The sequence below is a fragment of the Humulus lupulus genome, chromosome 1 (assembly GCF_963169125.1).
Source record: "Humulus lupulus chromosome 1, drHumLupu1.1, whole genome shotgun sequence".
Lineage (NCBI taxonomy): Eukaryota > Viridiplantae > Streptophyta > Magnoliopsida > Rosales > Cannabaceae > Humulus > Humulus lupulus.
Genome location: NC_084793.1, coordinates 140,996,385 through 141,013,087, shown reverse-complemented (window position 1 = coordinate 141,013,087; position 16,703 = coordinate 140,996,385). Strand labels below are relative to the sequence as shown.

The 16,703-nt window shown below is 32.0% G+C and overlaps 1 long non-coding RNA gene across 1 annotated transcript; it reads right to left on the bottom strand.

Moving 5' to 3' along the window:
- Positions 1 to 616: 616 nt before the first annotated feature.
- On the bottom strand, positions 617 to 4,403 carry LOC133798446 (uncharacterized). Its single transcript, XR_009875878.1, has 3 exons — positions 1,527 to 4,403; positions 1,008 to 1,053; positions 617 to 918 (listed from the first exon to the last, which is right to left on the bottom strand). It is a non-coding gene; the product is annotated as an uncharacterized LOC133798446 (long non-coding RNA).
- Between the last annotated feature and the right edge of the window lie 12,300 nt (positions 4,404 to 16,703).

The following is a 16,703-nucleotide window of genomic DNA, read 5'->3' as shown; positions in this document are numbered from 1 at the left end:
GTCATCTTTATATTAATATCATTTTTTTGGTAAATTATTTAGTAATCATAGTTAAATAGATTATAGAGTTATTCTTATTTTAATCGTTTAGTTTGTTGTCAATTATCATTGGTATTTTACAACTATAAGAAGAGAGAGCTATTGCAACAAAATCTATTGTGTCATTGTAATAGAGGAGTGTTAAATGGCGAGAAAAGTTCATGCTCAATTTTCTTCTTGCAAGAAAAGTGAGAAATTATCTGACTTTGTTCACTACTACAAAATAAGCATTTAATGACTATATGGGGGAAACATTGTAGACATTTAATGTCTCTCCCTCAGGGAGACATTGTTGGAGGAGCCATCATAAGTGGCCCTACGATGACTCCCGTGACGAGACTTTGTAGACATTCAACATCTCCCCCTGAGAGTCATCGCAGGGTACCTAGAACGACTCACTTTTTTCCACTTATAAAGTAGTATTATAGTATAATTTATAATAACACATTTTTGGTTTTTTTTTTAATATGCTCAATTTATTATTGTTACTATTAGAATACATAATACTTTTCTCTACCTTTGATTTAATATTATATTGTATAATTTTATCATTACTAATATTAAAATAAAGTAATAGTAAATAGAAAGTGAATACAACTTTTATTAACTAATTGAATAATATTACAAATATTCATGTCCCGAATGGGTGAGCCTAAGTACATTAAGATACTAGAGGTTCCATTTAAAAAAATAAATAAAAACTTCGAGATCTTTTCAAGTCAATTGAAACTCTGCCTATTAGGTCAACCCCATAACACAAAAGAAATTTTGAATAAAAATATTTTAATAAACAATTATTTAGAATTGATTCATAACAATCAATACTTGTCTTGCTTTTATCTGCAAGGCATATAACCACTTGTCTTGACTTGCTTTTATCTGCAAGGCATATAACCACAATGTGTAAAGGTATTAGAGAATAAAGATTCCCAAGAAAATAACAAAAGATATAAATAATAGGTTTATACCCAAAGTGATGTAGATGGAGAGCAACTTTTTCCAAGTTTCAGATTGCTGGAGAAACATATATGAAAGATACTGTAAGTAATTATATGGTAGATTTAGAGTAATTTTTACATAAAGTTGTAAACTTGTATATTTCATTCTATTAATTGTTTACAAGACAACAGTTACCAACCAAACTAGCAGGTCAAGCCATAACTATAATATATCAAAATTATAGCAAGTATGGACATTTTTATATGTTAATTCACAAGTACCAAAAAAAGAATAATTTTTTTATTCATTAATTATTCACAACCATCTAAATGAATACAAAGAAATTGGTACATTTTAACTATTATTTTAATATCACATGACATGTGTACCTAGAAAAATATATCTTTTTTTTTGTTTCATGTACTTCAATCAAACACCTCAAAGACTCCAAGTTAATCTATTTTTCGAAATAATGAGAACTACTAGATTGGAGAGATTAATTGTGCATCTATCCAATGAAAATAATGGCAGAACACAAAAGGACCTACCCAAGGCCAATTCAGGAGCATCAACATCTGCCTTTCATGTATCTATCTCGCACATTATGGTCACATGCAAGATCATCCATTGACATTGCAAGGACCTGTTTCAGTAAATCATTCTCATCATTATGATCAAAGGTCAATTATCACCTTTAATACATCATAAAAAAAAAAACTAAACAACCCCATGTGTGCATAATTAAACACCTTATGCATTCAATCAACAAATAAGACACCACCTTCCCCCACTCCATAACTCCACCGGAAATAAAATTGAAACCCCATATATAAATCAACAATTATAAATTTACAAATGCAATGTTTTTAAGAATATAAAAGTGGACTGTCAAATAAAAATAGTTAATCAGTTGCCTTAGTGTCAACTCCAAAAGAAGCAATGGTGGCACACTCTATCATCTAAACATGAAAACAAAATATTATTCATCTTTATCATTCATGAAACAGTGTCAACTTCTTAAGATGTGTCATTTCTCAAAGATATTCAAACTTTCCATATTATAAAACTTTGGTTCTTTTAGAAGCAAATGATTTTGGAGACCTCCAACAATTTAATACCAAACATGGTACTAGCTAAGCTAGAACCGAAAAGTCAAGCAACAAGATTCATGACCCAATTAGGAAGTAATGCAAGAAATTTAGAGAAAGACCAAGATACATGTCACGTAGTCAATCATTCTTAAAAGTCTGCTCCAAAATTTCAGGTATAAGATTGTCTATTCCTATAGAAAAATAATATATTGATATTAAACATTCACCAATACAATTAAGAAACTATTTTTTTAATCTCATCCTATGATTGGTCTATCTAATTCATGTTGCAGGACTATGTTTCCCATACACGTATTTCATATTTTAACAAAAATATAAAATATAAAATAAAATAATCATTTGTAAGTAATAAAATAAAAAAGAAAAGTAGCTGCATTCGCCTATTTTATGCTAATAAGGGATTGTGAAAAACGTTATTTGGAATTGGAACCAATTTTTAATTAAGTTAAAATACTCTATATATCTATGCAGTTTCCTAAAAACAATTAATTAAAAAAAATGAAATCCATAGCATGATAACTGATTATTTAAGAAGAAGAAAATAATAGAAAAGAAAAGTAAACCATATTTCAAAGTATAAGATCATAAGTTTTTTTAACTATACTTTGTCTTACAATTGTCATTATCATGGCTATAAATATATTATCATTTTGCATTTCTCTATACCATAGACATTATTCTAAACTAAGTAGCTAGACCTTTAAAAAAACTTATAAAAACATTTCCTCCTCGTAAACAAAGGTACTGAAAATTGGTCCCCTTGTCCTCTAAAACTAATACAAGGCCCATCTATGTCCACCATTGTTCTTCTAGTTATCATAAATGAAGTACACTATAAAATGTTTTGACAAAACTATCATGTTTTACTCTTAGCATATGCATATAATATTACACCACTTCTATTTTCACAAATGTTAGTCTCACGTTAAATTATAAGATGATGCTTCATGAAACATAATGACAAAAAGAAAACAATATAAGATGATTCTTTTGTACACCAAAATGCTTAGATTTTAATCTCAGATACAACATCATTTTATGAGCCCATTTGTTTTATGTACAATCCATGCTTGCCACCGTACCCACATGGCCACATAGCAGGCAAGCCTTCACACACACACGCAAAAAAAGAAAAATTAATCAACTAGTGTCTAGTAGCATAAGTTTTATTAGTGGTTTAGGAAATAGGAAACTCTAAATAAAGTTAATAAAAAAATTGAAGGGTTCTATAAAGCCAACCTCTGGAGGGCTATCTACAAACAATTGGTAAGCATGTAAAAGTACCTGAAAATATTTAATCATTACACTTGCTAGATATCAACATTAACCTTGTTAATATGTTAATAAACGATTACATAAAGGAAAGATGCAATATAAATATTTTCATTTTTCTAGCAGAAGCATGGATATATTACTTACATAAATTCACATATATGACCCCAAATAGATATATAAGCATATGGGATTGATAAAAAATGGAATTGAAAGTTTAGAAGCTTGTGAAACTTTAAATGCTCTCTAAGTGTCTCTCCACTTCTTCATAATACATCTCGTGCACTCTCAGCACAAACAAATATTATTAGAAACAACAAAAAATTAAAAATCCCTAAAATTTAATACTAAATTAAGAATATCCTAAAATGTTAATTTAGGAAACAAATCTAAAAACCCTAACATTTAACTATTAGAGTACATCAACAGAACAAATCAAAATTCAGAAAGATATAATAGTTACCTCTACAAAAGAGACTCCAAAAGTAGTGCTAAATTCTAGCTTAAAATGTTGAAAGCACAAAAGGAGAGACTCCAAGATTCAACACTTACCATTTCGCTGAAGCATCAATTTTTATTTAAAAAAACATAACTCCTTACATACAGTAGTGCTAGAAGAAAAAAATCACTAAAAGAATTAAATTATATATAAGAACAAAACTATTTAAAAATCTAAGTAATAGAAGAAGATATTTTTAAGAACAAAAAAGCTTAGAGATTGAGATAGACGTGAGTATTGTATTTACAAATTTATAATGTTGATAACTTTATTTTAAATCTATGTTATAATAGATTGTTAGGGATATTCACGAAAGTAACAATGGAAAATAAATAAAGGCGGACTGGACAATGCACACAGATGACTTAGATGATGAGATGAGGATTCCCTTGGCCTTGGTTCCTTTGTAGCTATCTTTGTTGAGAGGTTGTGAGAGACCAGAGGCACGAAGGAAGTCTAGGGATTCAGAGAGAGGCGGGGATTTGAGAGAGAGAAAGTGAAGTGAGAAACCTAGTAGCAAAAAATTAAGTGGCCCTCAAAAATTTGAGTGTCCCGCTCAAACAAATTTCTTTAACTAAAAATACTTCAATATTATTAGATTTAGTGTTGTGGTATGCCTTTTTTTTGTTGTATTGGCATATCGTTCGCCTACTGTTGTCGCATTTTGTTAATCTGTGTTAGTGTATACAACATAGTGTTTAGCTATCAAAAATACAAAGTAAAATATATTAGTTAATTATTATTATTTGATTATATATACTTTAATAATTATAAGCATACGACCAGGCATATGAAAAATTGGGTAGCATTTCCCCGATATTAGTAACCTAACCATCTAATCAAATCTAATCAAATCCAATCAAATAAGCACAACTCAATTCAAATATAATAATAGAATACATAATGCTAGACAAAGTCGGGCAGCATTTCCCTCATGATAGTTTTCTACCGTCTGTGAACAACAATTCAAACAATACATAATAATTTTCTTCCTTATAGCTCTGCAGCACACAAACAAATTTTTTAGAACCTACTTCACTATGGATAAATATTTAAGATATTCAAACTTCTCTAACATAAATTTTAATAATACTAAAACAATAATTTAAATAATGTATGTACCTCTTGCAATTAATAGTCATAGCTAGCAAATTTACTTTAATTTACAATGCACTTTTTTATTAAATTCACAACCTACAAAATTTAATTAATTAATAAATAAAATATTACTAAAAAAATATCACTAAATAATTGTGTTAAAAATAACTTATTCTTGTAATTTTAGAAACTTAAAAACCTCAAATGTGTGCTTGAAATATAAATTTAGAGGCTAAAATCACCCTAGTTAAAACCATAACCTACAAAATTAAATTAATTTATAAATAAAAGATTACTAAACAAATAAAAAAACATAACTATATATAATCAACCTACTTAAATGTTAATAAAATATTTAAAATATATACACAAATATAAATAATTTTTTTAATTAAATAAAAATATAAATTAAAAAACATAAAAATATATACTTGAATTACTTATATCTATACATGCAATTTGCTATGTAAAAATAAAATTCAAATTATTTTCCTTACTTTAGACAAAGTGATTAAATAAATTTTAGCAAAACACACACATATATATATATATATATAAATATACTTAATCAACCTAAAAAAAATTAGAAAAAATGTATAATTTTTGGAATAAATAGTAAAAAAAAAAAAAAAATAGTAAACATATTTGTATCATCTTAAAAGTAAACAATGTGGTATCTCAAATCTACATTAAAATTATTTTTCATACTTTAAACATATATTTCTAATAAACCCACAAATTATATAAAATAATGCACAAATATCATATTTTCTATCATTCTAACTATAATACATTGTTTTAATCTTGAAATCTTACCTCAAATAATATGCTTGAAATCGACTTTATTGAGCCAAGATTTGCCCAAATCCGCTACAAAACCCTAAAAATCCAATATTAACCCACTAATAATTAAAGAAAATAATAAAAAAAAAACATTATCCTAATTATAGTACATTCATAATCTTAAAACCATACTTGAAATGAGATTTTTAGAGCCCAAAATCGCTAAAGTGCACCTGAAAAATCGTGACTGAAATCGCCCTAGAAACGCAGCTCTTCTCTGGTTCATGAGGCTCGGGGAAGAAGAAGAGGAATGGTGATGGTATATAAGGGGAATACCCTCTAACGTCTCCCCTAGGAAGACGTGTAGGACATCTGATGACTCTCCTGGGAAGACGTCCACGTCTTCCCAGGAGAGACGTCAAATGTCCTACACGTCTTCCTAGGGAAGACGTTATAAGTCTTCATAATTTGAATTTTTATAAATTAATTAATTTATCAGAATTTTGTAATTAACGTCTCCCACAATTTTTAATGACTTACCCACTTAGTCATAACACAAGAAATTTTATTAACTTACCTCCTTAGACTTAAAATATCCTTAAATAATTATAATGTCTTACACCATAGGTGTAACTCATCATAGAGAGTCATTATAAATGAAGATTATTGTAGTGATTAAAATGACATTTGTCATCGTAATAGAATATGATATTTTTAATTTTATTTTTGTTTTTTTATTTATGTATTAAAATTTACCTTAATGTGACACATGTGTCATCACAACAGGTTTCCAAAATATATTGGTGATGAATAGCCCGCCAAAAAACTTATCACAACTCTAGTGACCTTTAAATGAAAAAAATATTCTCGCTGAGTAATGATAGATTTACTCTCAATTTGTACATTCAAATTACACACTATGATGCGTAAGTAATCTCAATTATACAATTAAATATTATGTGGACCATACTTAAAAATATCTATGGTTGAGATTACTTACACATCATGGTGTGTAATTTGAGTGTGAATATTGGGAGTGTATTTATCATTTTGTCACTTCTATTGGACAACAACAATAGGGTTTAGATTTTTTTATTAATTATTTATGTTTTAGTATATATTTTGTTAAATCAGAATTCAGGTATATTTTAGAATAATATAAATATTTTAGTACTTATTTTTTATTTTTGGAAAATAATAAAAATCGGAGTATAAATTTTGCTGTTTCAAGATCTAAGATTTTTTAAAAATAAATGTACATATTTAAGTATGTATTTTACTATTTGGAATTTAGGTGAATTTTAGTTTGATACATAATATGTGAGTATACGTTTCTTAGTTTTTTTATTGATTTATGTTGATTTTAGTTTGATGACCAATATTTATTTTAATATTATGAAATATTGTTTTTATGTTTATTGCATATTTGTTTTGGATTGACACTACAAAAAACAAGGCCTATACCGAGAACAAAAGTCGTCGATAGAAGCTAAAATGTTCTTGGTATAGCTTCTACCGAGAACATATTCTCGGTTTTAGGTCATCGGTATAGCCACATCGGTAGAGGTAAACTTCTATCGAGGACAATCAATATGTCCTCAGTATAAGTTTTACCGAGGACATTGTCCTCGGTATAGAGTTAACAATGTCCTCGGCACAACCTGTCCAATTTTGTCATATGGATGGGCTATACCGAGACATTGTCCTCAGTATAGACTGAGCCGAGATTTTTTTCATATGTGTAATGTTTATTAACTTTTATATTTATTTATTTATATAATTTTAATTAAATATAAAATAATAGAATAAAATTAAAACACTTATATTAAACATATAAATAAAAAATATAAGAGTACGTTTTCTCAATTAAAATAAAGAGCTGTCCTAAACATGAAAATGTAATTGTCCATTGTAATATAACTCATACATAAGTCCTACTGACTCGGTGCTCCAACATCGGGATCATCAGGTGGTGGTGGGGCACATTGAGATCCCGGGGTGATACAATGAGTCCGGATGTGCTCATCTAATTGTCAAACATACTCTCGCATCTCAGTTATCTCTAGTTTGTGGAGGATCAATAGTAAATGGAGTTCGATCCCTTATTTTAAGGATACGTCCATATCCTTTCTGGTGGTCACGTCATTTTCCAAAGACAGTCTGTACCAATGATAAGTCGTCATCTTCAGGCGCACTCGAAACTGGTGTGGAACTATCAGTATCAGTTGTCTGTGTCTGCTGTGTGTCGCGATATGCACACAATTCCTCCTATGATACAATATATAATGTAATTATTTATTGTAAAAAACAATTAAAATTTTGAAAAATGTTTAAAAAAATTTAATGTACCTGTGGAAGCAAAAAATCCACCAAGAAAAAAAAATAATAACAAGTAAACACACGATCCCGCGTTGAGATGAGTAAGGGTCTGCGAAGATGAAAGAAGTGACCCAACGAGCAGTGCAAGTTGAGTTTTAGAGATCGGGCTAGCCTAGAGCCTAAGGCCTAGAATGAGGATAAGTCGCATTGTGCAAAATGACCCCTGATGTAGTCCTAAGAGGCCACGGGTCCAATGATGGAACCTTCGATCCTCACGATATTGGCTACATCCTAGACATGCCCATCTCGCACATATGCACATGTTGCCCCATGCCTCGTGGGGGCGTCTTGCGCGCCCAAGGGCCTCGCCTAGGTGCATCTCGCGAAGCTGTCTCGCGTGGGCGTCCTCGTGGCCTTGCCCAGGCGCGTCTTGGATAGATGGCCCCATGGCCTCGTGCCCCATGCAGCTATAACCTCCACCTCGTGGAGCCATCTCGCGATGCCGCCCATGGACCTATTGGCCTAGCGTGGGTGCCATCTCACGCAGGCGCGCCCACGGCCTCGCGCCCTACACAGCCGCGACCTCTACACAGCCGCGCCCCACACAACCGCGCCTAGGGGCCTCGCGTGGGTAACGCCTCGTGGAGGTGCTCCAATGGGCCTCGCGCCCCACGCAGCCGCGACCCCTGCCTCACCTGGGGGACGTCTCACGCAGCCACAGTCTCAGCCTCGCCCAGGTTCCGCCTCCCGCGCCTAGGGGCCTCGCGTGGGTGACGCCTCGCGGAGATGCTCCAGCAGGCCTCGCGCCCTACGCAGCCGCGACCCCTGCCTCTCCTGGGGGACGTCTCGCGCGGCCACGGACCCAGCCTCGCCCAAGTTCCGCCTCGCGCACCAGCCATGCTAAGGGCCTAGTGGCCTCGCCTCGCGCGCCAGCCGCATCCTTAAGGGCCTCGCAAGGCACATCCTCCACTAAGCGCTCCTAGCCCACATACCAAGGGCCTCGCGATGTGGGGGCTGCAAAATGATGGTCTCGCAAGATGAGATCCTAATCTCATTCATAGGTGACATGTCTCATCACACACGCGTTAGGCCTTACCTCTCTTCTTGAGGTAAGGGCCACCACGGGGCACTACTCCCCCTATGAGTCACATGAGATGGGGAGTCAAGGATCCCTCGAACATGCAGTCGAGGAAGGTCAGCAGAGGCCTCACAATGATTTGACATGAAGTTAGGAGAGATACGAAATGAGCCAACAGACCAAGAAGAGTTGGAGTACGGATACAGTGTCCGCGCCAGATGGGTAGTGGCATTACAAGAATGGTACATGGTCAGGATTCTCCCAGCACGCTTATGAGGTCAGTACCCAACAAGTAGTGGAGGCATAATATGGTACCAAGACAAGAGCACTTTTGCAGGCCCCTGACACGTACTAGAGTAGACCACCACTCTTCCAACACCACTACCACCTGTACTGCTATCCTGACAGTGTACTCATGTACTATTTTGTCCTGAGGGACCACTATGTACAAAGGAGCCATTAGAGCTCCAATATAAATAGATGATGACCCCTCCAGAAAGGGGGTTGGAAAATTCATTGTATGCAGAAGCTATTAAGAAATATACATCTTTCACTCCATTGTTCATCTGTGTTTATCCCTCCATAAGTTAATTCTAAGTTCTTATCTAAACATCGCCGCATTTATCTTTGAGTTTTCCGACCTAATTTCGTTGACAAGATTTCACCGTCAACAGTACTTAAGTTTTTTTGGTTGATCTGTCACCCACCATGTTCCTGATTTATGGTGAGTATCCATCCAACTATCCGGGATCGGCTCAAGTTGCCCAGTCTCTAAATTGCTCTGTCACGTACATATAATTTTATAAAAATAATAATTAAACGTAAATAAGACAAACAATCTTAAAAAGAATTAATTAACTAACTTTTTTTATAGCACAAGCCTAAGATTGACTGAGAACCTCCATAGCTAAGCTCTTTTAGTTTCTTCCTATTTTCCTTGTTGGCCCCAGAATGTTTCTGCAAAATGTTTCTGTTAGTAATATATTTAATTAAGAGAGTTAAGTTTAGCAAGAAATTAATACCATAATTTCTGGGTGTCGGAAAAATTCAATGGCTTTTTGCCACTGCGTATCTGTGCAACCAGCATAACGATTTTCTGGCACATTAATCGTTAAATATTCCTTAATATCGTACTTCCAATCAAAATACTTTTTTGGCACATGATGTATCAATGCCTCTCAAGATCCCAGTCATGTGCCCTTTTTCATATCTGGTACGCCCGATATAAAACAAATCATACTAAATTACAAACATTTATTAGTAAATATTATATATAATTAACATAAATACATAAATTACTTACCTCCAGATGTGCAAGTATTCTTTGTTTCGAGACATTTGGTACTTTTGACCATTGAGGACAGTCTGGATCTGTTTACTGTCGAACAAATAATCTCAGCTCTCTTGAGAAATTTGAGTTGTAATCTCCGATCTCTTTATATGTTCTCCCTTGCACATCCCACTCGAGAGGGAGAGGACACTCCAACTCTTCCCTTTTTTCCTGCGTGTTCAATCCTTTGTGGCGTCCTTATTTGTTTGGAGGCTCTATTGTATGCAAATTTTGTATTTGAAAATTAATATGTATTAACTATTAAAATTTAAGGAGTGTATCAATGAGTAATGTATTACTTCGTTCACAATCAGCTGGGATATCTGACGGTCCACGTGGAGGATTGCATCCTCCACCATCACCCCCGTGAGATCGAGCAATAACGTCAGCCATATCTGTCAAATTAATCGATATTAAAATTACATTTATACTAAACATAATAACTATAATATTAATTATTGTTAAAAATAATTACTTCAACATATTATAAAATTACCAATTAATCATCACTATAATAATCTTCACTATCACCATCGGTTTCTATGTGTTCATCTTTCTCTTCATCATCTTCTTCTTTATATTCAACTTCCTCCTCCTCCTCCTCTTCCTCTTCCTCCCCATCCTCTTCCTCCTCCTCCTCTTCATCCTCCTCTTCCTCTTTCTCCTCAATTGCAACATTATCTATCTCAACAAATTGTAGTGGAGCCCCCGTACGTTCAAAGCTGATTTGTGGCAACGGACCAAGATCAATGAATAATTGGAAACCAGAGGAACTAGTGTCGTGCATAACATCTACTTCTACATCCTCTGCTTTTCCTTCAACTAGTGGGATGTCCCGCACATTTCTGTGATGCACTACTTGGACGACTTTCTAGTGAGATTTATTTTTAAGGTCATCAATGTAGAAAACTTGGTTAGCCTGAGTTTCTAAGATAAATTTATCATCTTCGAAGGCCTCCGAAGTAGTTTTAACACTCGTTATGTTTTGCTCAAACTTTAATCCTGAAGACCAATTAGTGACAAACCATTTGCACTTAAATAATAGAACAGAACAATGAGAAAGATATGACATCACTTAAACTTCTTCCAACTGGCCGTAATAAGTATTATTTTCAACTCCTGCTAAAAAGACTCCACTATTTTGAGTTTTGCGATTCTTGACCTTGTCATAACACAAAAATCTACTCCATTTACAACACACCCAGGGTACGAAGAGACGCGAGTTGAAGAACCGTTTGCTAAAGAGATTAATTCTTCATGTAATTCCAAAGAACCTGTTTGCCGAAGATGATAAATCTTATTATAAAACCAATTAGGAAATTCCTCTCTATATAATTGGTTTAGGTTTTCAACACCTCGAGTCTAAAGAATTTCCATATGCTCTCTACAACAAACAAAAACAATCAATTTAAGAGTTACTAATAAGTATTATAATAAACATGCAATGAAATGATGAACTACTTTAATTACTTATTAAAGATATGGCAAGATCTCATTGTAGTTATTTAGAATATAAAAATCTGTTGTTTGCTTCACTTCATCTTCCAAAATTCTCAAGGATTTCTTACCAATTGGACGACCCTGAGATCGAAAGACCGACATCTTTTTAAGTGATGGACCAACATCTACATTTCGGTCTGGACGATGGAACTTTTTTTCAACTCCTTTCAAGTACATGGAGCAAAATGTTAATGCCTCATCAATCACATATCCTTCTGCTATTGACCCCTCTAGATGTGCTTTATTACAGACATAATTCTTCAACTTTTCCATATACCTTTCAAAAGGATAGTATTGCTTCTTCCGGTAAATGTATTAGTAGATGGACCATGATATCGAAAAAAGCAGGGGGAAATTTTTTTCTAACTTGCAAGCAATCTAAAAAAATTGAAGTTTTAACATTTTCTAAATCAGGGACTTTTAAAATTCTCGCATAAATGAGCTTGAAGAAAGTGCATAAGTCAATAATAGTTGTACTAATCGATTTCTCTAGGAATGCATGCATACCAACTGGCAAAACGCGTTGCATAATGATGTGACAATCATGCGATTTCAAACCAGTGATCTTATTGTTATTATAAATCACATTCTTCCTTAGGTTAGATCCAAAGCCATCTGGAAACTTCACTGATTTAAGAAATCAACAAAACTTTTGGCGATCTTCAGCAGTGAAAGTGAATTTGGCCTCAGGCTTTTATATCCGACCATTCAACTTCTTCAGCTGTAACTCTAGTCTCATCTTCATCTTCTCCAAGTCTACTCTGACACTAAATGTGTCTTTGTTTCCCTTGGTGTTCTTGTCCACCCATAAATCCTCCCCACAAATAGGACATTTGTTTTTTCCAGCATGTTCTTTCCAAAACAGTGCACAATCCTTCTTGCAAACATGGATTGACTCGTAGCCCAATCCAAGTTTTCACAATAACCTTTTCGCTGCATAATGCGATTTTGGAAGCTTATTTGGGGCTCGAAATGCATCATGTAACAACTCCAACATTCCATCAAATATTTTGTTGGGAATTTTGCCCAACACTTTCAAATTCATCAACTTCACTAGGAAATTCAATGATGTGTAATTTTGACTCCCGGGGAATAATGGAACCTCAATCTTAGCAAACAAATCCTTATAATGTTGCCCACCACTGTAGTCTGCTGTAGGTATCTCTTCATCGCACTCATTATCTTCATATTCATCATTGTCATTTTGCATAACATCATTGAGAACATCCATCATTTCATCTTCATCATTTTGATCTATCACTTTCCTCATTGGTATAATTTCATCCTCTCCATGCCAATGCCAATTGGTATATTTCCGTAGAAAACCATTTACAAAGAGATGATTTTCTAATACATCAATCGTATGAAATTCAACGTTGACACACCTCCTACACGGACATTTCACCAATCCCCTTGAGTCAACGCACTACCTAGCTCTCTGAAGAAAATCCATTACACCAGCCTCATACTCATTAGATAATCGATCTGTCAAATTAATCCAACTCTTGTCGATTGACATTGTATGAGTGTAGCACTGCACGGAACACTTATTATCAAACTTACAATCAATTTGTGTGTGTGTCCTAATTCAGAGAGAGATAAATTTAAGAGTCTTCAATGACTCACCCTCTCCGAACGGGTCTAAGGCTTCTTGTTATGAACACTAATAAAATAAAAAATTATCACTAGGTGATAATAACACACTATCATATCTTTGGTAATAATTTCTTATAACCAATGAAAAACAAATAAAACTAAATATTATTTTTATAATGTTTTATGCTCTTTGAAGTTAATTATGTTGTTTTATGATATCTAACTCCAATATATTTGAGAGTAAATATTATTAAAATTATTTAAATTTGACATATTTTTTTTCTAACTTCAAATATTAGTTCTAATTTTAATTACAAAAAATAGAGAAAGTTATAAATGTTAATTAATTATTTATTAAATTAAATTTTTTGCTTTTACTTTTTTGAATAATTTAATTAAATTTCACACAATTTCTAGGATTTGGTTAAAAGTTATTTAATTACTTTATGATTTTTTTACTAAACCTATTAAAATTTTTATTGAGTGCTTTTACTAATATTCACAAAATCTCTAAATTTTATAATTCTATGTAAAATTTGGCAGCATAACGACTGTATTGTCCTCTATCCAAAAATTTAAAACCCTGCAAATAACACATAAAAATTACCCAGTCTCAGAACATGCACAGAGCAATACAAATACATTGTAAACGACTATATAATTTATAATTATTAGTCTAAATTTTATTAATTATTCAATTTTCTAATCAAAATATCATAATTCTACTAAAAATTAACAGCAACAAATCATCAATATTCATAAAATTTGATTTTTTACTACTAACATAACTAAAAAAAAAAATTGAACAACAACAACATACTAACATTTGCACCCAAAAATTCCAAATTAACACTCAAATATTTAATATGTTTACTAATATGTTTAATACATAATTTTTACCAAAACAACAAAGAATCTATTTGAATACAAAAAAAATACCAATTAACCATTAACAATTTTCTAATTCCTAATCTCATTTTTACTAATAACATTTTAAAACCTAATAATAAATACATTTACCCTAATATAATAACATATTTTTATTAAAACTAATATTAATTCATTTATATAAAAAACATAAATCATTCAAAAATTGAAAAAAAATCAAACAAAACAGAAAAATTAAAAACAAATTACCTTTGAATCTTGAAAGAGCAAGCGAACACTACTACAAAAAAGGGCAATTGTGTCAGTCAAACGCGTTAGTCAACATAGCTGACTGACGCTGTTGACCAAGAATTAACATTTGTGAAAGTTGGGCACTGCCACAACTGTGGGGGCAATTGCGTCATAACACACATTGACGGCGTTGAACGAAGCCGTTTATGTCAGTGGGCTACTGACGCTGTTAATGGGACTGTTTGCATCAGTGGGCCACTGATGCAAATGACCCGTTAAATGAATTAAGCCCCCTTTGTCCCCGAGACAGCCATTGCAAACCTAAACTTTCAGGAAAAAAAAAACTGAAGAACTAGCGGCGCCCCAACGAGTTTTCCCTCATTTTGGTAAGTTTTTATCCTTTTTTTTTCAATTTTAATGTAAAAATGATGATATATATATATGTTTATGAACCTTATATATAATTTTTTTTTTTTTTTGTATAGATTTTGAATTTTTGAAGATTATTATTTGAAAACCTATAAACATTCTTAGTTTTTTGGGGTTTTATACTTCAAGAACCCACATTGCTCAATTACCACAAGTAAATGCAATTTTATTAATTTTATGATTTAAATTTAATTTTTGTGATTTTTTTTATAAATTGACTATATTTATGATTTTTTAATTTTTGGATAGTTTTATATTAATGATTATTTAATTTTTTTAGGTTTAAACTTTGCATTTTAATATTTTATTTTTTTAAGAATTTTTTTTATTATAATTTCTTTATTTTTTGTTAACTTTTTCAATATTTTTTTAAAAAATTTAATTTAATTTCGGATTTATTTATGTAAATGAGTATATATATTAATGTATATATTTTGTATAAGTTGCAATTTATTTATTATTTAGTTTGAATATTTTGAGTAAATTTTTGTTTATATTTTGTTAACTTTTTAAATTTTGGGTTTAATTGTTTAAATATGTATATATTAAAATGTTTGTTTTCTTTAAGTTATATTTTATTATTGATTTAGTTAGGATATTTATAGTCGATTTTTCTTTATGTGATTTGTTAACTTTTTTTTTAAAATATATTTTATTTCGGGTATATTTAAATTAGTACATATAACAAATTATTTATTTTCTTTAAGCACTTTGTTGTTTATTTAGTTACAATATAGCTTTAATATTTTTTTTTTATATTTTGTCAACTTTTTTATTATTTTTTTGTTTATTGTTATATTTGAGTAGGTAGTTTGTTGACAACTTTGTTGGTGAGATCAAGCGTTGGAGAATTTTATATTAGAGGTAATATTTTAAACCTTAATGTATAATTAAGATATTGAACTTAGTGGAATGTATGAATTATAAAATAGTGGAGATAGCTTTTGGGACTGTGTGATGTGGTGATATAAGGCTGTAATTATGCATGTTTGATTGATTAATTGGTTTGTTGTGTTTATGTGATGAATATATGTTTATTTAAATTTTGGGAAATATGATAGAAATAGGGGACATGCTGCCCAATTTTTTTTAAGATTTAGTAATATGAGAATCATGCATGTTTGATTGATTTGTTGAATATTTTTGTGTATATCGTGTGTTTTTTTTTTTTTTTGTGAATAAGAATCATTGTAATGCTCAAATCCATATCATTTACAATTTACAAGCTTTGTCTCTAAATCCTCTAAAATCTCCTATCCTGACTTTATACATCCATTTATCTATCTTTACAAGTTTAGAAACCACTCCCTATCAACACTTCTTGTTTTACTCGACATTGTCATAGTCAATATAAGTTTGAGTTCTCTTTGAATAACCTCTACAATATGATTTGCATGCCAAAGTTTATGAGACCACAAAACATCATTACGCACTCTCCATATATGATAACCAATGAGGCAACAAAGGCTATAAAAATACACTTTATGACTTTACTCAGATGCTTCGCTTTAGTTAACCACTGCAGTAAACGCTGATAGTGCTCTGTTTGGGCTCTCCAACCTAGCCACTTCTTCACCTTCAACAGACAGC